Raw genomic sequence first — 23871 nt, 5'->3', positions numbered from 1 at the left:
GAAAAATACTTTTGAAACTGAAATCAGTCAAAGGGAGAAATAAAGTGGGAGAACTTACAAGCAGTCCACTTCTGCTCTCCCATGTCTCTTCATGACCAGGCTGCAGAAGAAGGGGCCCCCACCCAACCTCTCTGGCCCAGATAAGCCCTAGCTTGCCCTTGTAATTACCTGTAGACATGGAGGTGGACTGCTTCTCTCCACCCGCTGGAAACACCTATTGTGCGGAGATGCACTAAAGCCAGGTGAGAGATTCTGGAAATATTGCTGTTCTACCCACATCCAGTCATCTGCTGTTCTCCCTTTTGGCATGGGGACATGAGCAGGCTCAATACGACCTCAGAGAGCCTCCTTCCCCTCCCTTTGCTCCCCACACAGTGGGAGTAGACTAGCATTGTTCTCAGCACTCAGCTACTAGAGAACAGCTCAGTTCTGTCTCTATGCTGCCATCTCTGATCCAGCTGACAAGAACCTAGGTAGGATGCCTCCATGGGCCCCATGAGATGTTTCATTCTATTCAGTAATTGGATGTTGGCTATCTACCATGTGCCAGTCCCTCATTTATGCATTCAAAAATCATAATTGAATACCCAGTATGGGTCAGGGTCAGGCACATGGGGGAAGAGGGAGAAATGGAGAAAAGCAACGGCCCTGGGAGCCTAGGCCTGGCAGAGAACACCCAGCCTGTGGTCACGCCTGCTCTCTGGGCCCCAGAATCAACAAGCCGAGGGTGCGCTGTCAGCGAGCAGGACAGGTCGCACAGCCTCACGGTACAGAAGCAGCTATACAACTCCAAGGAACTTCCCACTCAGCCCCCACAGTCCTCATAACTCACCTCCGGAAATCATTTCCATTCTCTCTGACTCACAGAGGAAGAGCTGAGACCCAAATCATCTAAGATAACGTAGCTGATAATTAAAAACTCAGTTTCAACCCAGGTTTCAGAGTCCAAATCTAGTCTTTTACATGTAAACAGTGGTGCCTAGTAATCAAACTCCTGGGCCCCAAGGCCACATCATGTAGATCTGCACGTTGACCACTTCTACTCCCATGAATTCTTGGTGCCTTCCTACGCAAACCCACACACAGGCACAGCCTGTCTCCACAAGCACACAAGAGGCACCCCAGGATGGCACCTGGCCTCCTGGGCTTTTATCTTTTGATGCCAAAGAGTAGTCATGCAGTGGGAGAGGGCATTTACAGGGCTGAAACAGAGATTAAGGACTGAGACGGGGAAAGCTTGACCTACATGACCTTCACGTAATCGCCTGAAGCCCAAACAAATATGAAGATTTCCACTAGGCGAACTATTATGTATAAATGTACCACCTGCTTGAAAGGGCAAATGGATGAGCAAGGGTTCCCTCAGGTCTTGGGTAGCTCAGGCTGCAAGACTCCAGTGGGAGCTGAAATGACAGGCACGTGATCTCTCCCAGTTCTGGAGGCTGGAAGTCTGGAATCAAGGTGTATGCGGGGCTGGTTTCTGGTAAGTCCCCTCTCCCTGACTGTGGGTCAGATTGCAATATTTCCAGAATATCTCACCTGGCTTTAGTGCCTCTCCTTATCAATAGGTGATTACATGGGGGAACGAGGGCATGTCTGAACCCGAGAGGTTGGGTGGGGCCCTTTTCGGCAGCCAAGTTGCAAGAGACACAGGCGAGCAAAAGTGGATGACTGCTTGGAAGCAATAAATGGGTTTCTTGCATTTTATTTCTCCCTTTGACTGACTTCAGCTTGAGAGGTAATTTGTCCTGGGCTGGGAACATATTCCCCCACACCAGCAGAGTTGCACTGGCTCACAGAGGGCCACCGCATCACTGTCTCCTCACATGGCCTTTCTTCTGTGCTCATGGGTGGACGGGAGGTGCGCAGGAGAGAGCTCCATGTCTTTCCTCTTCTATAAGGACACCAGTCCTATTGGATCAGGGCCCCACCTTTATGACATCATTTAACCTTAATTACCTCCTTAAAGGCCCTAGCTCTAAATGCAGTCACACTGAGGGTTAGGGCTTCAACATAAACTTGGGGGAGTCACAATCAGTCCATAACACATGTATACCATGAGCTTAACCTCTGGGACATAAGGCATAGAAACACATAAAAAGATGCATGTCACATTTACCCCAGGAGCAGATTAATAGCTCTGTGGCGAACATGGCATAAGCCCAACACACACTTGAGGGTCACCGATCTGTGACTTCAGGATAATTCTTGCCCCTTATCTCCTGTTTTCCTCTCTTCTCTCTCTGTTGGTGAGCCCAATGGCTGCTAGAGAAGAGAAAGGACTGAGATCAATGTTATCTCAAGGAAAAGATAAAGTGGAATAGGAGAGAGCTTTGAATTTGTAACCAAAATAAGACATTTGAAGAACTTGTGCCATCAACCCCAGTCCAGATCCCTTGACAGAGCCCAGACCCTCCCCGGCACATTTCCATAGATTTCCTCCTCTTCTAAATCAACCTGCTTCCCTCAAGTGCCAGGATTCTAGATAAAAAATGAGTTCTTATTCTGTGGAATTGTCTCTCTGTTTTGTTTAATTACTAGTATTGTGACGGTATTATTTCCTACCGTTTCCAATACAAATGCAGTGTTTCTGCCCCATTGTGGACTGTGCTGAGTTTTATGAGCTAACCACCACTTAAAAACTACTCCTATGGGAAAATATGTGCCAAATTCCAAAGATCCCATCTTTTCGGATCAGCTCTGGAAAGTACAGTCTGTTAATATGCTGAGGGCTGCCTATGAAAATGTCATGTTTTAAGGGGTACGTTTTGCTTTTCACACCACTCTCGTTAGAATCACAGACTACAAGGGTGAGGAGATCCTTCGAAATCACTTAGTCCGCCCCCTCATTGCTCAGAGGAGGAGAATGTTTACATGTGCAGAAGCAGGGAGATGGAGTGACATGCCCAATTCGCACAGCCAGACGGTAACGGGGTCCCCAGACACCCCGTGCAAAGACTACAGCTTTTGCAGGTGATGGAAACACCACCACCACCGGCAGCCAAGGAAGAAAAGGAACAAAGCCATGGCAGCCAACACCTATGGAATATCAGCAGGTGCCAGGCAGCATGCCGGCCACTCAGGCACATTCAATCTTCCAGAAGTCCTAAGTGGGGGTGGAGTGGGGGACAAATAGTCTCTCCACGCTACAGAAAGGGCTTCAGAAGTTAAGCTGTCAACTCAAAGTTGCACAGTAAGTGTCAGAGTTAAACTGTCACAGTCAGTCACAGTCTGAATCAAAGGGTGCTTCCAGGGGCCAATTACACCCCCCGCCCAATGCCCCCGAAGGAGGAACTTCACCATCTGCTTCACAGCCCTCCATCTGCACGCCTCTTTCCCTGGTGTAACAGAGGTGGCCTCGGTGGCGCAGGGCTTCTCTGTTGAAAAGTACCAGCAAGGTCTTTCACTTCAGGTGATATGACAGTCTAGACATCCAGAAAATTCTCCCAGTAAAGAACACCAACAAATATGATGAATAAAAATAAATTAACTTCAAAAATCCATAGCCAATCTGGGAGAAAAGATGAATCCTCAAAGGCCAAAAATCATCAGAAAGCCCAATGTCAAGAGGTAAATGCCCACAAAAGCCTGGGGTGGGATGAGGTTGACCCAGTGACCCCTGCTGACCTGGACCTTGGGCTTTAATGGGCCACATGAAGGGAAGGAGCCCAGGAGACAAAATCTGGGCTCAGGAAGAGTGGGAGACAGATGAGACCCCATCACAAAACAGCCAGAACACCTCTGTACCCTAAATAAACCCACCCCACACTTGGAGATGGGGGACATACCTGCCAATATCTGCTCTAGCCAGACCAGCAACTCGAGTTGTTCCCTCTCTGGGCCTAAAGTCCTGTCTCTGCTCTGGGATATAGTCCCAAGCCACCATTTGCTTTCATGGGAAACTGAGGTTCAGAGAGCGAGGAACCAGAGTTGCTGGCCCTACTAGAGCAGACCAGAGACAAGGATCCTGTCTTTCTGCCGGTCCCCATGACAGCAAGGTGGCACTGGGACCCTTCACCATGCACACCATTGGGATGGGAAGCTCACTGTGTGCCCCTTGGGAGCAAAGCCCAGAGCAAGTCTGCCTCTAGCCTCCCAGCAATGCCTCCTCCCTCCCCATCCCTTTCGCAGAAACATCCTTGGCCCTTGAGCTATCTCCGCTTTCCCACTATCAAGACCTGGTCTTGGGAAAGGAGTCCTCACACAAAGCTGTAATTCACTCCCATGCTATCTTCTTCCCGATCGTTTGCTCTAGTCCTGAAGGATTGCAGTTCTGAGCCAAAGACACGACTGTCCCATCCCTGCGTTTTTCTCTGGCATCAGCAAACCAGCAGAGATGCGTTGAGAGTGGAGAGCACATTTGGCCTGCTGGGTGCCTGGTGACCCACTATGTCTAGTGCAGGGTAACCACGTGCCACCAGGGGACTTACTGGTCCTAGGGGTGTCCGAGGTCTTGGCATTCTTCTTCTCCCCACGACACCCCACAGCTGCTCCTATCTCTGATGTGGGTCCCTTTATCCTCCTCCTCGCAAGGTTGATCAAGAGATTAACAGATGTGATTATAAAGTTATAATGTGCTTTTTTAACAAACTTAGCAAAATTTATCATTCTAGATAAAGTCTGTCCCTTCAAAGCTATCACCATCGGGGACAAATAATTTATTTCAATGATGCTTCCATTCATTTCAGGATCACTGTTTCAGGAATATTCATAATTACCAATTATGAAATGCCTGCTATGGATCAAAACTACACCAGGTACTTTAAACACTCTACCTTATTAAATCCTATAAAAGAAGTATTGTCCCCTTTTAGACAAGACAAAGCTAGTTTTATTGTCTGTGTATCAAACCTCATTGGTGACCACAAAAAATAAAATAAAATACTAATCCCCAACCTTAGTCATCACACTTGGCTCTAAATGACTTCAGGCTATTTCCAGAAATCAAATCTACCCTTGAAATGCAAAGAATGGTCCCCACAGAGAACAGTCCCAGGATGTGTCACATGCTCAGGTTTCCCAAAAAGGAGTTGTAGGAATATTTTGTGCCATGGCAACATCTTTGCAATAAGTTCATGGCTCAGGATGACTGCTTTGATGCTTGACCTTGTAGGCGTGTGTGTATGTGTGTGTGCATGTGTGTGTGTTTAATTAGCCAAGGTACTTAAGAGATGCAGGGAATACTCTTAGAAAGCTCTGCCTAGACCTGGTGCCTTGAGAGGGGAGGGACCAGGAAGGTGTCACGGGAGTTTCCTTTCCTGACAGCTGAGGGGCATGGCCACCTTGTGGCCTGGTGCTCCCTTCACCCCCCCTCCTCGGTCCCCAACCCCCAGCCCTGGGCCCTCCCTTTCGCCTGCTGGCTGCCCTTCTGACTGCCTGCAGCTAATGAGAGTGGGGATGGGTTGGCCCTCAGCACTAGGGTTCGCGCCACCTGTGAGGCTCTCCCTCCACCTCCCCTGGACAGAGTAAGGGTGGGGCGTCCTCCAGGCCTGGCCTTACTTTCGACCAGATCCACACCCCCAAGTCATCCAAATAGGGAAACGCTGGAGTCACCATTGGTCAGGCGGGACTTCAGTGCTTCCAGGCAATCGTTGTGTTTCCTGAGCCCACTTCTCTCCTCTCTTCTGTCTTCAAACTCCAGCACCTAGTGCCTGCCCCTCACCCTCAGCCTTGATTCTCATTTCCTGAGAGCGACCACAAGAGAGCTCCAGAGGCTCGGAGCCCTGGCTCTGCGCCCCCCACCCTGCCTGCCCTCCCTGACAGCGACCTACCAGCAACACTTCATTAGCAGGGTGGGTCACCCCTCCTGCCAGCACCTTCTTCTGCAGCTTCCTGGACAGCACCTGGTTCCGTTACCAGCTGCCCCTGCTGAGCCTGGTCCACGTTCCTGGCTGCCACTGCCTTCAGCTGTCCTGTCTCAGCTACCGATAGCCCAGCCCTGGCATCAGTTCTTCCACTTCTTATCTTTGCTACAAACACTCTCTTTCAAAGTGAGCTCATACTGTCTCGTGGCTTTAAGATACCATTCAAACTCTCCTAACTTGCACATTTATGTCTCAGACTCTCCTAACTTACACATTTATGTCTCCAGCCCAGACTCACCCCTAAGTTCCCGGCTCCTATCCGCCACTGCCCACCCACCATCTGTACATGAAAGTCACACCCTAACTTTAACCCACCCCATTCCAACCCTTGACCTTCCCTCCAGACCCGCACCCCTCTTGCCCTCCCCGTCTCAGTAAATGGCAACTGCTGCTTGGGCCAAAACTTGGAGTCAACCTTGACACATCTCACAGCTCATCCCATCAGTAAAACTCACTGTATCCGCCTTCAAAGAATATCCAGAGTTCAGTCATTTCTCATCACTGACCACTTCCCTACTGTTCCCTGGTCTAAACCACCATCACCTCAACTCAGTGACTTCAAGAGCTCCTGCCTGCTTCCACGCCAGCTTCCCAATGGCTATTCACAGCACGGCAGTAGGATGAGGTGTCTAAGACTGAGTCAGATTACTGACTTCTCTGCTCAACATCTTGCACTGACACTGAGGAGACAACACGACATCCTTACCCACGTGAAATTACCTGGCCCCGAGACCTGGCACCCCCTGCCTCCCTTCCCACTCCATCTGCTGCAGCCCCACTGGCCTCTGGGTTCCAGCCCCAGCTTTGCGCTTGCTGTTCCTCTACCAGCAGTGCTCTTCCCATGCTCTTAGACTTCTTGGGTTTTTCTCCTTAGCTCTCTTACCTCCCGACTCCATCATCAGCTGGCGTCCCTCCTCCCCAACCCCAGTAGAGCATCAGGAGCATGGACTGTGTCCACTTCCATTCACGGCAGTGCTCAAAACATTCCTCCTCCCCATGCCTCTTGGAGCTCTGGTGAGGGGGTGGGGAGAGGGGTGGCAGTGGCTGCCTCAGCTGCCTCTATGCCCCAGAAGCAATAGCATCTGCTCCTCCTCCCAACCCCTGCCCACCTCAACAACTGTTTGGCCCTTTCAACTTGTCTTTCTGCTCCGCACTGCCCTCAGCAGGCCCATGAGACCAGGCACCCCCGAGTGGCATCTGGGAACCTGACACACTTTCACCCAGGAGATTCTCAGTGAATGTGGACAGCGTGCCAAGAGGTCTCTATAATGCTAGCTTTGTGATCCAGAGGAGGCCGAGTGTCCCCAGTGAATATGTCCGCCCTGACCCCAGGTGTCAGCTGCTGGCCCAGGGCTGACTTACCAGAGGCCCAAGAATATACAGCACTGGAGAGCTAAGGGGATCGCCACACTCCTTGGCCCCGCCTTCCGCCCTGCTTAAGCCCCCCTGAAGCCCCCTGCTGGCATTCAATAGCACAAGGAAAATGTCCTCTCTTTTCAGTTCTCTTCAGAGACCCTGTTATGGGGATGAATTGTGTCCCCTCCAAAAAGATACAGCAGTCCCCATTATCTGTGGTTTTGCTTTCCATGGGTTTAGTTCCCTGGGGTCAATGGCAATCCAGAAGTAGATGACTCTCCTTCTGATGTATAGTCAGAAGGTCAGCAGTGCCCTAACGATGCATCAGAGCCCACACCACTCCCTCACTTCATCTCATCAGGTAGCATTTTATCATCTTCCATCATCACAAGAAGAAGGCATCTGCCTGGGTGCAATACAATAAAATATTTTGAGAGAGAGAGAGATCACATTCACACCACTTTTATTACAGTCTATGTTACAATTGTTCAATTTTATTGTTAGTTCCTGTTGTTAATTTCTTATTGTGCCTAATTTATAAATTAAACTTCACCATGGGTGTGTATATGTAGGAAAAGACCTAGTATACATAGGGTTTAGTACTATCTTCAATCTCAGGCATCCATCGTGGGTCTTGGAATGTATTCCCTGCAGATAAGGTAGGGGTTGCTTCTGTAGGTTGAAGTCCTAAGCCTCAGTACCTCAGAATGTGGCCTTATTTGGAAATAGGGTTGTTGCATAAGTAATTAGGATGATGTCATACTGGAGTAGTGTGGACCACTGATGCAACGTGACTCTTGTCCTTATAGGAAGATGGCCATGTGAGGCAGAGACAGAGAGAGAAGGCCATGTGACATGAAGGCAGACCCTGGACTGATGCGACCACAAACCAGGGAACAGCAAGGATTACCAGCCAGCTACCAGAAGCTACTGAGGCTAGGAAGGATTCTCCCCTGCAGTTTTCAGAGGGAGCAGGCTTTGCAGACACCTTGATTTCAGGCTTCGAGGCCCCAGATCTGTGAGACAACAAATTTTGGTTGCTTTAAACCACCCAATTTGTGGCAGCCCCAGGAAACTACCACAGATCCTGACTACCTGGAGAAAGCTTCATCTGGGGGCTAGCAGGTTTCTAATGCCTTTCGAACACTTGCTAATTTCCCTTTTTACAAAGAAAAAACAGCCCTCAGGCGAAGAGCTTTTGGCAGGAAAGGCTCCTAACGAAATTGTAATAACCTTGTTTTGATCTCATTACATTTACTTTTATGATTACCATCTATTTCTGGCAAGCAATAACTGGTTTTCTTAGCACAATAGTGAATCAAAGTTTCAGTTTTAAATAAACAAATTAAGTAAAAATATGTGTTAATTTTAAAGAAAAATATTATGTCATATTAGTAAGAGTGGCATGAAAATATGGCAAAAGTAGCAAAGGTAGGTAGGGGTGGTGGCTGAAGTTTGGCATCTATCATTTTACAGGGAGCCAAGCCCAGCTAGCCACAGAGAGCTGCTTGTAAAGTCCTGAGTCATGAATGCAAAAATAGATCCAATGAAAATGACAACACATACAATTAGGAAAATAAGACACAGGCAAAATTGTCTTCACGTTGGTCTCTCTTTTTTACACCTTTTCTCCATCACACCCCATTCCCACCCACTTTATTGGCCTTTCCTTACTTGGGGGTCAGGGACTGCCCATAGCCAGGCTCCCTCTGGTCACGAGAAACTGATCTGATAAACTAGACCCCATGGAGCTTGGAGCCAGAGAACCTGGGTGCTAGCCACATCAGCTGCCACAGACGTGAGTGAGCTTGAGCGAACCCCTTAGTCTCCCTGGGCCTCCGTCTTCAGGATGTCTTCCAGCTCTGATTCTGTACTTCTGGGTGTAAGTGATTTAATGCATTCCCCTCTTAGGAACTCATAGTTCACTTTAAAAGAGACCCCAGGCAAGGGATGAATAAATTCATAGGAATGATTCCCCAGCAGAGGAATTCCAGGTTCAGTGGCACACTTTCGGGGTAGTGGGGTGGGACACTTCTAAAGTCACACAGTAGGCGTCCTCTGTCTCTACATGAGGCTGGCTTAACCCCAGATGACAGGCCTACCATCATCTCAGCCATCTTCACCACCCTGCGGGGTATGCCCCTGCCTCCCAGGGGCCACTGCCTTCCACTTTATCAGGAATCAAGAAGCCCAGCCAAATCTCCTATAGGGCTGAATACCATATCTTTAACTTTTAAAAAGCAAAATATAGGTATTTATGTACATTCATGCTCATGCAAACACACGCACATACACGGAGAGAGAGAGAGCTGAGGGCAGGAGGAAAAAGTCAGCTTTGACAAGCTAATAAATGTCAATTTCTGAGGGGGCCAAGTTAGAAGATGAATCCTCATGACTTTAATTGGAGACATGATGTTCTCGCTTGCCAAGCAGCCCCGCCTCTGCCGCAGATCCCTCCCCAGATAGCAAGGCCCTTGCTTGGCTATAATTGACAAGAGCCCTCTGTCTGCTAACATTTGTTTCTGGGATGTCAGAGTTGTGGGGGTGGGGGGCTGCTCTAATGCCTCCCAACCCCACCCCAGTTCCCCCTGAGAGGACAGACAGAAGCAGCAGGGCATGGGACTGACAGCCACCTGGACTGCGCTTACCCTGTGCCAGGCCTGCCTGAGATCCAGAAGGACAAAGGGCGCCCCCAGCTCATGAAGCTTACCCCCACCTAACAGAAGATCAGGGGCTCTCTTCTGAGCCAGTCATGGCGTGCTGTACCAGGCACAGTGAGAGAAGGGACAAAGGGAGCTAGAGGGACAGCACTGGGGAGGAGGCAAGGACACCAAGGGCCTTTCCCAAGAGGCAGTGTGTCGAGGGGACGGCCGCAGGGCCAGGCTGCCTGGAATCCGCCCCACATCCATTGCCACTGCCCTGGGATAAAGTGCTTGACCTGCCCTGCCTCAGTTTCATCACCTGTAAAATAGCTAAAGTCACAGTACCCACCTGGAAGCACTGGGAGAGCACTGAATGAGCTCAGGCAGGTGGGGCAGCAGCACACACCACACATGGTAAGAAGGCACGGCTCCCTCTGCGGGAGCTTTGGAGCCAGAACTCCTGTGCGAACTGTGAAGCCTTGACGCCATTACCCAAACCAGCTGTGTGTCATGCATGACACAGCTTGGCTGTGATGGATGACCACCTGCCTGGTCAATGGAAGGAGCAGCAGTCCTCACCTCCAGCCCTGGGCCCACTGTGTCTTGCTGACCATCCGCTTTCCAATCAAACACAGAGGCACACTTTTTCTTCAAGACCCTGCCCTCCAACTGTTCCTGCCCTCTCTCTCCAGACCCCACCCTGACATTCTCCACATGCCCTCCTGCAAACCCTACTTCTAGTCACACAATTCAGCTCATTTTTATATTAGTAATAGCTCAGGTAACTAGCATCTGCAGGTGCTTTACAGTTTACAAAACCATTTAATTTACACGTGTGAATTGTTAATACCCTCACATGGCTCAAAAAATTAAAAATACATATTAAGAAACAAACAGTAAAGACTCTTCCTGTTATTCCCATCTTCTGTCCTTCCAGACCCAAGCTTCACCCACCACTGGTGACCATTGCTAGTTCCTCAGAGATCCTTCTAGAGTTTCACTATTGTAGGCAGAGGCAAATATTCCTATTTCCTCCTCTTTTAAACACAAAATGTAGCATACTGTACATATTATTCTACAGTTTACTTTTCTTCAATTGACAACATGTCTCATATATCAGTACAAAGCTTTCTTTATCTTTCCTCATTATAGCTGTATGATACTCCATCACATGGGCAAACCATAGTTTCTTAAGAAGACCCCTCTTGACAGACAATTACATTGTTCCAAATCTTTTCCCACCACAAACAATACTGCAACAAATAGCCATAAACACAGACCATTTGCACTTATGTAAATATGTTTGTAGGATAAATTCCCAGAAGTGGAATTTCTAGGTCAGAAGATATATGTATTTATAATATGGATAGCTATTGCCAAATTGCCCTCCATGGAGGTTCTACACATTAATCTTCCCATGAGGAACAAGAGTGCCTGTTTCTTCACAACTTCACCCTTAGAGAGTGTTATCAATCTCCTGCACTCTTCGATCTGATCTGATAGGTGAAAAACGTATTTATCAGTATAATTTTAATGTACATTTCTCTTGTTTTGAGTGGTATCGGACATTGTTGTCTACCTTTAACAGCCATTTATATTTCCTTCCCTTAGATGTGCTTTAACACCCATTTATCCCCTTCGGTCTTCACAAACCCCCTGTGAGATATGGAAGACAGGTATTAATAAGATCTTCATTTTAAAATGATAAAGCTAAGACTCAAAGCATTTAAGGTACAGGCTCAAAGTCATAGGTTAGTGAGGCAAAGCCAAACTTCATTTTGCATTTTTCTGTCTGCCTCAAATCATCGCCGCTGCACCCAGATCAGAGCTGAGATGCAGCGGAAGGAAGAGCTACGGCACCAGGCTCTGACCCGGCCCCTCACTGTGGCTCAGGAGTTATGGGCTGGGTGCCTTCGGGCCAGTCCCTCTACTCTAGGGTGGACTTTCCATACCTGTAAAACCAAGACTTGAACTAAATCACCAAGGTCCCTTCCAGGAAATGATTATAGTGAGAAGCACTCCATGAATCTTTTATTATTCTTTCTTTTTGAGCAGAGGAAATAAAGTAATTTTCAAACTCCCAAGATGAGAACTTTCAAATCAGACTCGTTCATGTGAACCTAGTCTAATCCGAGGCAGTGAGTGAGGCCACATGGGAAAGGAGAAAGGGGGGCCTCAGGCAGTGTCGGGAAGGAAGGGGGTCCCTTTGCAGTGCTGCACTGGAGATGGTCCATCCTGAGAGCTGGTGGTGAGATTTTTAGGAGTTTTGCAAGCCGACTGACGTCAAACTGATAGCTTAAAAGCAGCCACAGTGGGAATATTTACACCATGGAAATCAGCAAATGCTACAAATGATGCCATCCCCGTTGCCCACCCCGGAGCGGGTTGTCCAGCATCTACCACTGTGTCTCTGCTGGAGGCTCTGCAAAAAGTCATAAGCAACAGGGACCCTGGGGAGTTGAGGCTTTCAAGGTGTGAGGAGGCTCTGGGACCCAAATGAGCTCCTTTGTCAGCGCAATGCTCAGACAGAGGCACCTAGGCCACCCACTCCACGTCTCTTCCAGGAGTAAGAACATAGACCCTGCAGCAAACAGTGGGGTTCAAATCCCTGCTCCCAAATACCAGCCATGTGACCTTGAGTAAATTACTTAAACCAGTTTGCCTCGGGTTGTTCATTTGAAAAACTGGGGAGGAATAATGCTTGCACCTCCCTCATGGGGTGTTTGTAAAGATGGATGAGCTAATCCACAGAAAGGATTTAGAACCGTGCCCGGTACAGCAGGTCTGGCCATTGGTGCTCCTTTACTGTGCTGCAGGGCAAGCATGCTGTGCGGAGACCGGCCTGTCCACAGCTGGGGGACCTTGGTCTCTCTAGGCCCATTTCCACATCTGCAAAGGACAGGATTGGATGGAGTAATCCCGACCCTTCTCTAAAGCCAGTGTCCCTTGATCCTGCTGGGTCTGCCCATGATGAACACGGCTCTCAGAGGGATGTCTGCCCAAGGCCTCTTCTCTGCCCTGCCCCCTGGGCCCACAGTGTCCTTCTTCAGGCTCCCTCCTTAACAGGGGCAGGCCGGCAGGTTCTGAGCCAGCCCTCTAAAGCCAGCTCATCTCAAGTGACCAACTCAAGGGTCTCTCAGCCTTGGAGGGCCCTTTTCTTCTTGCCCAGTTTAGGGGTGAGGCTGCTACACCAGCTCCACCAGGAAGCCTTCCATGAGTCAGCGCCCACACTCGTGCTGTCTGTAGTCCCTGAGCACTTAACACACCACGCCTTGGGTATCTGCCCAGCTCCTCACCAGACTTGAGACAAGAATTTGTTATTTTCTTCCACACCCCCTTACCTGGCCAGAGAGGCAACCCTCAGTGATGGAATGACAGGGGGATGGAGGAGAAAATACCTGGAGAACTTTCTGAAACATACACTTTCTGCAACAAGCCCTTGTCCAAGGATCCTATGCCATCCCCAGGCCACCCACCCTCCCCTACCCCCACAATGCCATCCCAAGCTTTGACTTCCCACTGTAGAGTGACACCTGTCACTCCACACAGCTGCACTGCTACCTCCAAAATCTTGGTGTGAGAAAAAGAGAAATCGCCCTTGTCAGGGCTAGGTAATGAGCCACGCAAGGTGAACAAGCACCACATTCCTCACTAATCTTGGTTGGTCCAGACCTAGCAAGCTCCACTCACTCTCCACCAGCCCAGGGGACATTTCCAGCTGGTGGCCTGCCAGGGGGCTGGCTCCCCACAGTCCCCTCTGTAGGGACCCCAGAGCTCTTGGGGCTTTAGGTGGAGAAGGAGGCAGGCAAGGACAGGGGGCAGGCCCCAGGGCACTTGCACTCCCCTGCGTGTGAGCAGCACCTCCCAGTCCCAGTGCTTGAAGAGGCCCAGGGGTTAGTCCTCCTGGCCAAGCACCTGCCAAGGAGTCTGCCCCTCCTCCAGCCACAATCCTTGCCCCTCCCCTGTTTACTTCTTCCCCATATCAAGGACTGACATCTGACGTCCCATAATTTCTATGTGGGTTTTTTGGTTGTTAATTGTCCTCCTCCCCCAAAAGAATGTAAACTCTGCAAGGGCAAAGGTTTTCATCTCTTTTGTTCATCTGCATCCCCAGGACCAAGAACACTGTTTGATCTTCACTGGTGCTTGATCAATATGTGTTGAATGAATGGAAAAATATACTTACCACCCTCATCCAAACACACACACACACACACACACACATGCACGCACTTGCACACATGCACACACGCACACAGCTTCCATCCAAACCAAAGTTCAGGCTCTTAGCTATTTCCTGCTAAGATGGTAATAATGGAAGTGCTGGTTGATGAGGAGCTTAAGACATGATCATTTTATAGAGGTACTGAATTTTATAGGGGAGACCTTAGATGATAAAATCTCTCATGAGCAAATAGATCAAAGCTATATTGGGTGAATTATGAGTGAAATATTTTGGGGGCCCTCTCCTGCCCAACTCAGAGTGCCAAAGCACCTAGGGGAGAGTCAGGCCCCCAAGTCACACAGCCACCAGCCAAGCCTCCCAAGCCAGTTCGGCTCTCCCTGGTTCCCGGGGAAGCTGCCTCAGCTGTCTGGACCTCTCCCCTCCCCCAGCCTACCCGCTTCGCCCCTGAGGCCTCATTTTGTCTGTCTGGCTGCCAGAGCCTAGCGGTGGAGTTTGGGGGATTTGGGCTCTCCAGAGGAGCGGTTCCCAGCCAGGGCCAGGGGTGGCCCAGCCTGCCATCCCCCAGGGCTCCCTGGCGTTTCAGCTGGGTGTTACTAGGCCAGGAACCTCAGGTGCCCAGAAGAGCTGGCATTCTGGGCTTCAGACACCACAGCAAAGACCAGAATATTATGAACGAAGCAAGGGACCCCACAGAGTTCATGGAGTTCAAGGTTCAGTGAGTCGACTGATAAAGCATCTCCTTCCTGAGCATCTCATGCATACAAAACCTCAAAATCACTCAGATCAGACCACACCCTACCCTCAGCTCTTGGGTGGCGCCTGTCCTGGGGCAGGGCCAGCAAGGAGGGCTTCTGAGCAGTCCTGGAGTGCGGTGGGGTAGAAGAGGTGCTGGGACTCCAGCCGAAACTGCTCTCTTCTCCAGAGGTGGGAAGTATATAACAAGCTCCGGGGAGCCCAGGCCCCTAAGTGCGGCCCCACCATCCATTTGGTCTCTGCTGATCTGCTGGAGACTTCTCTGTCCCATCTCCTCGGGTCATCCATCATCTGTCCCCCTGCCTGGATCCGCAGGAAGGGACAGCCTCGTAAGGGAGCCAGGTCTGACCCTCAGAGCCCTGTCAGCTGCCCAAGGCACTGCAGCCCCCTCTTCCCTGGGACCTTCCCACTGGGTCTGCTGTTTGTACTGCCCCCATGGGCTTCAGACGGAGCCAGCTAGCCAGGAACAGGTGGATATAAGAGTTCTCCATCTCCCACCCTCTCCACGGGGCCATCCTGTGTTCTGTTCCCACTCTTCTCCATGCAGTGCCCCATGGAAGCTCAAATGACTGCTGGAATACAAACTGATAAGAATGGAGGCGGCTGTTTTCCATAGGGGACTCTGAAAAATGATGATAATGACTTAGGATTGAATAGAGACACACAATGTCCACTTGCCTTCCCATGATCTTATTTAAGCCACATGACAATCCCACGAGCTTGATGGGTTTGCTAACCCCACCATACAGATGAGAAGACCGAGGCTTAGCAAAGTGCAGTGACCTACCTGCCCAAGGGAGCACCGTTGTCAGGGGTGAGTCCTGGTGCTAGTTCTCTCTCCGCTCTGCCACACTGCCTCTTGGAAGCCTTCAAGGCACAAATGTTGACTCTCCCATAGGGACTGTAACGAACAGCACTGGCAGGCAGGCTGCTTGGTGCCACATCACCATGCACGGTGCTCTGGAAGGCTGGGAAGGGTTTGGCTGAGTCCAGCTGCACTACTTAGGGGCCTGGTGACTTTGGGCAAGTCAACAAGCCTCAAGTTTGAGCTTCCGTTTCCTCATCTGTAAAACAGAAATAACACTCACTGTTTTGAAAGGAACAGAGGAGAATGCGGGATGCTATGGATTCTGGGAAGCCCCATGTCCTGGAGAAGGGCCATGGTCACCACAGCCCTTGACGGCAGCCACAGCCGAGTGTGTGTGACGTACAACAGAACCGTGACAAAGCAGCCCCACAGCGTATTGCAACTTCCATAAACAAAGGCCACTGTCTCCCTCTCACGGCCCCCTTTGCAAAAGGAACAAAGAGGACCAGGCATCTGTCTGAGGGAAGCATGGGAGAAGCTGCATGGAGCAGGGAAGGGCTCAGGTCACAGACGATTTGAACTTGGAGAGAGGCTTTCCTTGCAGCTGAACCAGAGGGAGCCCGGATGGGACCATGGGAAGAGGAGAAATGGTTGCACTCAGGGACAGCGCTAAGACCAGCTTCCAAGGAAAGGGACACAGGATTTCAGACCCTCTTGTAGTCACCTGCTAATGAAGGACTCCGGGACATGAAAAGTGCCTTCCATGTGTTCATGACTATCCCAGGTGCCGGCTCTGTCTTCTGGCACCAATGCCACATCCACTGAGACCACCCACCATGCCTCTGTCTTCTGCTTCTGCACTTCTGTGTCCACTGGGCTCCAGAAACTCAAAGGCACTGGGCCCTCGGATCTGCTGATAGCAATTAGATCCTGTAGGAAAGCAATGAAACTCTCAACTTGCTGTTTTCTCTCTCAGCCTCAACTACAGGAAATGCCCAAATATGCAGTCAGCACTTTAGGTGGAAAGAGGGGCCAGTGAGACAAAACCTAGGGATAGATACCCAGGCAAGCTCCACTGTGGTCTGTGTGAATGGCGTCCCTGGACTTGTCACTGTGCAAGGTGGCTATGTAGATATTATATGGTCTTCAAAGACCCCCTCTCCTCAACTTGTGCTTTATTCCCTGGCCAAGTTTGTCACTCTTGCCTGAGACCTCATTTGGAACGGCGCCCCCCAGAGCTGTTCATTGCTCAACCTGCACAGCCATGCACAAGGCTGCAAAGCCTCCTCCCGCCTTTGGGGTAAGTTCTCTCCTTCCTGGGGGAAGCTCCTCTGTCCCTCATGCCACAAGAGCCACCCTAGCAGTTCTGTAGACATGTCTGGATCCCAGCAGTGGGCCCAGTGTATGTTCAAATTAAGACTTTGAACATATGAATATGTGGCATATTTCCCACATTGTCTCTTGATGATCATTTTGGGCCCCCTACTGTCCCAGTAATTCCCCCAAAACAAAGGACAATAGAATAAATGGAACTCTGAAGCTCTTCTAACCCAGCTCTATCATTTTGTGAATGGCAACATAAGGCCTAGAGAGGGGAAGAGACTTGCCCAACACCTCACAGCAGTTAGTGACAGAGCAGGGATCTGAGCTCCAAGTTCAGTGCTCTGCCAGGCACCCCATACTGTCCGGCACCCCATACTGTTCCTCCCCATGGATACAGAGGTTGAGAGTGCAGAATCACTGTGTACACACAGAGCCCGTGCACTGCTCTGCTCCCACTGCCTTCGCCATAAAGGAATCAAAAGGCCTTCTCTTTTTTTTCAGGGGGCAGTGCCCCACTGTCTTCTGAGAAATAGGCCCCTGGGGTGGGCCAGCTGAGCCGGAAGGAAGGACAGGAGAGCTCAGCTTTGTTGCCAGTGTCTACAGAGCCTGAAGATCCAAATGGCCCCCAGAGACGTGGCCCAGGGTCTGCCTTTGGTTCAGGCTGGGCTTGGCTGGTCAGTTCTGCCCAGCTAGCCCTGTGGGCCCCGGATACCAGATGCCTGGCTCCGAGTGCCAGTGCTGACCTCCTGCAGGCTCGTCTCTAGCCTTGCAGGCCTTTGCCCACAAAAGCCTGCTGAAGGTTCCATGCCCATGCTCCATACCCAGCCAGGCCCAGGGGGACCCACAGACCATCATGCTCCCCTTCACCCTCAGCTGCTCCCCCAGCACCACTCCCGGCCTCCAGAGCCAGCCAGATTCCAAGTCCCTCTCAGCCAACGGTTCTTCAGATAATCAGGATTGTTCTCCCTGGTTCTCAGGCACAACCCCAGATTTGGGCAAACAAACCTGCCAGGCCACCTGGCAGCACTGGGACCTGGCTTCAATAACCACTCTGCTTTGCAGAAGCTACCACTTCTTGAGGCTTCTCCTCCCTTTGTGACCAGGCAGGGTGGGCTTGTCCCAGCGCTCTCCTCGTCTGCCACCTCGCGTCCTGCTGGAAGCCCTGCTTCCTCTCCCCGTCACCACCTCAGTTCTTCACTGTGTCCTCCCACCCCATGCAGTTAGATCCGTCCCATCCACCTCCCTGCCCTCCGTCTCCTACCCAGGAGCCTGCCTTTGCCTCATGCACACACAGGGACCAAGTCGCTCCTGACTGTCGGTGGAAGCAGGAGCCAGGAGCCAGGATCCAGGGGCTGTTCCCCACTTTGGAGCGGCCTGCTAAAGAAAGCTGCCCCTGGGGACTAGGTCAAGCATAACAGGGGCAGGGGGCGGGGAGTTATTAGAGGAAAATGGATAAGGACAGGACTACATAGCGTTCCTTCCTCTGTGGATCACTGAGGTAATCAGCAGAAAATGAACAGCCTCAGTCTAAGCTGCCATAATTAACTGGGGTCTCTGGCTCATACCCCTGAGCATTTGCCGGGGACTTGCAGTGAGGACATTGGGGAAGGGAAGAGAGCCTTGCTCAGATGTAGTGGAATGTGGCCATCCGGAATCCTCTCCCCTTTGTCCCTCCTGAAAGGATGAAAGTGAAGGTCGCAAGTCTCAAAGACAGTGTTATGTTCCTTTGCATTAAGCATGACCATAAACAATTCTAATAAAATGTAAATACATCCGAGAGGAATTAGAAACTTACCTTGGCCTCACCTCACTCTCCTTCAGTGGGAAATAAGGACTCAGGTAAGAGGGTTGCTAAGGCCCCTTCTTGCTCAGACATTGTGCTCCTGGAAATGTCAGGGGAGAGGGGTTTCCCAGCCTCCAGGCTGCCTGGAGGGCCCGGTTGTGGAGGAGTGGGGCTGGGGCATGAGCTGGGCAGAAGAAGTCATGAGGGAACCTACTGGTTCATGCTTCTATCCAAAGTTCGCCTTGCTAACAAGTGTGCCTGAGCCGAGGGCCCTGTCTGTGCCTCCTGCGCCTGTCCACCCAGCTGCCAGGTTTCTAGGATGCATCAGAGGTGCAGCACCATGCAACCCCTCACTCTAGACCCAGGCAGGAGCCATTCTCACCTTCAGCCCCTCCTTCCCACCACCACAGGGGTCCCAGCCTCCAGCCATCCCAACCTCTCCCAGGGATTGTTAGCTGAGCTGGTGGTGCCCTGCCCCAGGGCAATGACATTTTTAAAGTCCTGCAAGGACAGGAGGGTGAACCCAAAATGCTAAAAGAGGAATTCCCAGAGTCCTTGGGAGAACTGTTCCCAGATGGGAGTTTTCAGGGTCCCACAAGTCATTACACGTTAAGGAGCACCAGCGTCCCCCCAGGTAAAGCGGGCTTCATTTATTCTTTCCACCAAGAAATAGTCACCTGTACCAGGCATTGCTTTAGATGCTGGAGATATAACAGTGAATTGGGTAATGAATCTCACCCTCAGCACATCTTGCAGTCCAGCAGGGGAGATGGCAAACCTCCTCTGGTGTTCCCTGCACTCCTTTCCACCCACCTCCTCCTGAGCGTCCTCCTCCCAGAGCCCATCTGCTGGCTGCAGGGCAGTGGCCCCAAGCGGATGTATTGATCACACCAATCGGTGAGCCATGCCACCAGAACCAACAGGTGTTCCTACCCAGCAAGGAGCCTGCGCCCATACCTTGGCACACCAGCTGCAAGGCTAGACTGTGTAAGGCAGCTCTGGGAAGAGGAGGCGATCTCCCCTGGGGCCTCTGCTCTCTGGCCTTGCCTCAAACCAAAGGCCTTCTAGTCTAGGAAGCAGCTTCTCTTACAAGCACTCCCGTTTCAGGATCTACTGGGGCAGGCAAATGCCATTCTGCCCAGATGGTGAGCAGAGTCCCCCCATCCGGGAGCCACCCACCCAGCAGCTTGAAAGGCCTTTGATGTTGCCCTCCTCTCCAGTCCTTGAATATTCGTCTGCTTTTCTTTCTTCCTATCAGAATCCTACCTCTCCTTCCCAACCAGGTTCTCCCACTTCCACAAAGCCTAAATTCCTGCCCAAAGATTAGGGACTCTGCTTCTCCTTGCCTCCATTCCCTTGCTCCTGACACAGGGACACCTTCCCCAGCCCACTGTGCAGAGCCATGGGAGATAAAACGAGGTCATGGGTGACACTGGTGCTCTGGGTATGCCAGAACCAAGGCTTTATTCACCCAGTCTGCACAACAAGCTTCTGAGAAACATAGTGGCCTTATCTCCATTTTACAGATGTAGAAGCACATGCTCAGAGACAACGAAACAGACACACAGCTAGCAAGTCACAGGGCCCGAATTTGAACACAGGCTACAGTCTGTATGCCTAACTGCCTACACTAAGCTGCCCCCAAAGCAGTCTGTAAATAAGGAAATGCTGTACAAAACCAGAACAGTATTATCCCAAATGCTTCTGCCCCCTCAGGTGCACCTTCATGCCACTCCCACCCAGCCCTCTCTGATTTGACACCTGGAAACATAAGACTGCCCCTGTCCTGGGGTGCAGGTCCCAGAAGTACTTAACCCGCACTCACAGAGCTCCCCCACGACTCCCTCAGAATCCTGTATTCCTCCGTCCACAGCCCCTCCTGGGTCTACCAGCTGCCTCTGGCCCAAGGATCTAGGAGCTGGTGTCAAGAAGAGGGCTCCAGAGATGGGAGGGAGGCGAGGAAGAGACAGGGAGGCCTGGCCAGATCCTGGCGATGGATGGGCCATGCTCTGTGCCGGCCGGCATTGACCCGCCTGGGAGCTGAAGATGGGAGCAGGGCAGTGATGTACAGCCGCCTGCCAGGGAAACCAGCCTAATGCCTAATCAGATCACATAACAGCTCCCAGACCCATCACCGCCCCCAACCATTCCTCTACCCTCCCCTCCCAGCTCACTGACCTCCACCCTTGCTTCCCAGCCCTACCTCACTCTGAGGTCTCCAGCTGACCCAGCTGATTTTATAAATGGCCCTTTCAGGAGGTGGGCACCTGGGCTAATTGAATCAGTGCCCATGAGGCAGGAGGCAGGAGGCTGGTTAGCATCACAGCTGAAAGGTGGTGGCAGAAACAGCTTGAGTGCAGCCGTCAGGGAGGAGGCCAAGCAGGCAGAGAGGCCAGGCAATCTGGGCCTTGGTATATTCTGAAGCTCCAGGGTGGGAACTCACCAGGGGGCCCCGGGAGTGGGCATAGGTGCGCGCACACACACACACACCCCACACCATTCCTATGCTCTGGAAAAAAAAGAAAACACATGGGGAGGCAAGAAAGAGAAGAAAAGAAACAGGAAGAATGATGCAGGAGGCTTGTATGTGCACATAGGCAGTTATACGAATCTGTGTAAACATCTCTGTGCTGCGCACCTGACATGATGCCATTGTTATCGCCCCTGTGCATCTCTGCATAATAATCTAAGCAGTTTCTGAGTGTCCTGGTCACAGCAGAGCGTATCGTGGTATCAACAGCTGCCAGGTATCAGGCCCTGGAGCCAAGAGACCCTTTCTCGGTGGACCTGTCACCTGGTCTTACACTGTCCTGGTACCTTCGAGACCACTCTGTTTCCTCACCAATGAATTCGCCCCTTGACAGCAGCACAGCATAGAAACACCTCCAGGAGCACTTTACCTCTGTGTTGCTGGAGGAGATTAAGCCCTAAGGCTGGTCCCTTCATTAACCCACTCCTTATACATCCCTGCATACCCACTCTGCATGTGAGCTCCACAGGGGGAAAGAGGCCTCCGGTGGGGCTGTTACATGGCACTAACAGAGGAGCAGTGCACATGTCACAGGCGACAATACGGTTGACGCTGGCTGCACTGGTGCCTACAGGTTCTCTGCAGGATGACCCACCGCCCATCACATTTTCTGAGAGGGACTGTGACAGCACAGTCAGGGTCCTCAACAACGATCTCAAGGACTTTCATTACTCCTCGCAACTTCCCCAAATGCTTCACTTCCCCCTGCCCCGCCAGCCCTCACCCCACCTTTCCCTAGGGCCCCAATCTACCACTTCCCTTTTGAGCAAAGCTAGCATCATCAGAACAGAAAAGCTCAGAAGTCCCTGGATCCCGACGGGGAAGGGAGGAGAGAGGGGAGGAGAGGGGCAATTTTCAGCTTAGGGTCCCACCCTCTAGAAGGCAGGGTCCACAGGTCTCCAAGTGGGATTTGGAGGACCTGAAGGGACAAGCTCTGAAATGCAGATTCCTGAACGTATCCTCCATTCTTTGGGGTAGTAAATATTTAAGTTATCTCCTAGACCAAACCCCTACACCCGGCAGCCGCTAAGCCCCCAGCAGCCTTTTCCACAGGCTAACACTGCCCCCTGCTGGGCTTAGCTGGGCCGTCTCCCCAAATGCTCCCTAATGGAAAAAGAAACCGGGCATCCTTGCCTAAGAGCTTGCCACCCCACCCGTGGCTAGGAGAGGGAGCAACTGAAATTCAGAGGCATTAGGCCTTCCTGCCTCCAGTGTATGCAGAGGCTGGAATAAGAGGGTGGCCGCAGAGACAGCCCACCGGCACCAACAAAAGAGGCGAGGCTCCTGGAAGGCCTCCCTTCTGTGTCCAGCCTGTTTGTCTACTGCCTCAAATACCTTTAATACGGGGCTAAGGCACTGCACAGATCAAGATAAAGCTTTAGAGCACAACACACCTGGGTGGCTGCAGGCAGTCCGTAGGTCTCCATCTCATTTCCCTCCGAGCTCTGGAGACCCTTTCCAGCTGCTTTTAGGATTTGTCTGGCTGGATATCATGAAGCCATAACCTCAGCACATCAGAACCTAAGTTCATCTTCCTCACAAAACCTGAATCTCCAGAAACCCTGTATCTCTGCATTTGACACCCTAATGACTCCTAGATTTGCAGGCTCCATCTCTACGTCTTTTGAACCCAGTCTTTTCTGAACATCTTCCAACTCAGCCACACCACACCACTGTCCACCAGCACGCCAGTCCACTGTCCACAGGGTTTTGGGGTTCTCACCCTGATGGGCAGCACTTATGGGGCTCTCTGCTCAAAGGCCTTGTTGTTCCTCCTGCCCCTCTAATTAGGTACAAATCCCTCCACAACATGGTCGGAATTTGCCTTCCCAACCAGGTGGTGTCCTCTCCACTCTGAATGTGGAGCTCTTTTCTGAGCATGCTCACTTTTCTACCCAGTATTCTCCCTTTGCACCCCCTAATCTTCATCAAATTCCCTCCCACACCTGAAGGTCCACCTTAAATGCCACCTTCCATATGAGGCCTTTCTCAGTCCCCCAGCAAACATCTCCTCTGCCCAAAAGGTGTATGGCACCATGACCCCTCTTGTGATAGACATCTGTGCCTCTGGGCTGTAAGCATCTGGGGCCAGGGCGGTCTACAGCACAAACCGTGCTCTATTATATTGGCTGGACTGGCTCAGAGCAGAAACAGACTGACTCCCATTTCCATGAATGCAGGAAGATAAGAACACAGGGCTCTCCTGGACCCAACTCTCTGTGGGGAAATGGATGCCAATGGCCTGCAGAGATCATAGAGCAGGAAGGTTCTCAGAACCCATATGGCAGAACCCCCACATTTACAGAACAAGAGGTCTAGTGTCAGGCAAGGCAAGCGAGCAGCCAGTCAGCCCTTCCTTTCCTCCAGTCCTACTTTTCCCACCTGTACCCCACTTCCCAATTTTTCTGAACCTAAGCTAGGGCCAACAAAAGGTTAGAGGTGCTTGCACATCTCTCCCAGGGTGCCCTGATTTCACAGACCTCTGACACTATGGACAGATGCAAGGGACCCAGCCCAGCCCAGGCCCTTGCTGCTGGAAGAGGAAATACCAAGGCTGCCAGCTGGAACACTTGTTCCTGGGGCTATGAGAGTCCCATCCCTGCCCCACAGCATCATGTCACACAAG

General features: G+C 51.3%; 1 protein-coding gene across 2 annotated transcripts in view; it reads right to left on the bottom strand.

Moving 5' to 3' along the window:
• GFRA2 (GDNF family receptor alpha 2) overlaps positions 1-16553 on the bottom strand; it is a 157938-nt gene extending 141385 nt beyond the window's left edge. The window contains exon 1 of one of the 2 annotated variants that reach the window (XM_057490462.1): positions 16334-16553. The gene's annotated coding sequence lies outside the window, so the exon portion shown is untranslated. The remainder of the gene's footprint in view (positions 1-16333) is intronic. The other variant, XM_057490502.1, reaches the window with a different exon arrangement.
• Between the last annotated feature and the right edge of the window lie 7318 nt (positions 16554-23871).

This window comes from Manis pentadactyla, chromosome 1 (genome assembly GCF_030020395.1).
Source record: "Manis pentadactyla isolate mManPen7 chromosome 1, mManPen7.hap1, whole genome shotgun sequence".
Lineage (NCBI taxonomy): Eukaryota > Metazoa > Chordata > Mammalia > Pholidota > Manidae > Manis > Manis pentadactyla.
Note: the sequence above shows the minus strand (reverse complement) of the source record. Positions and strands in the feature narration are given on the sequence as shown.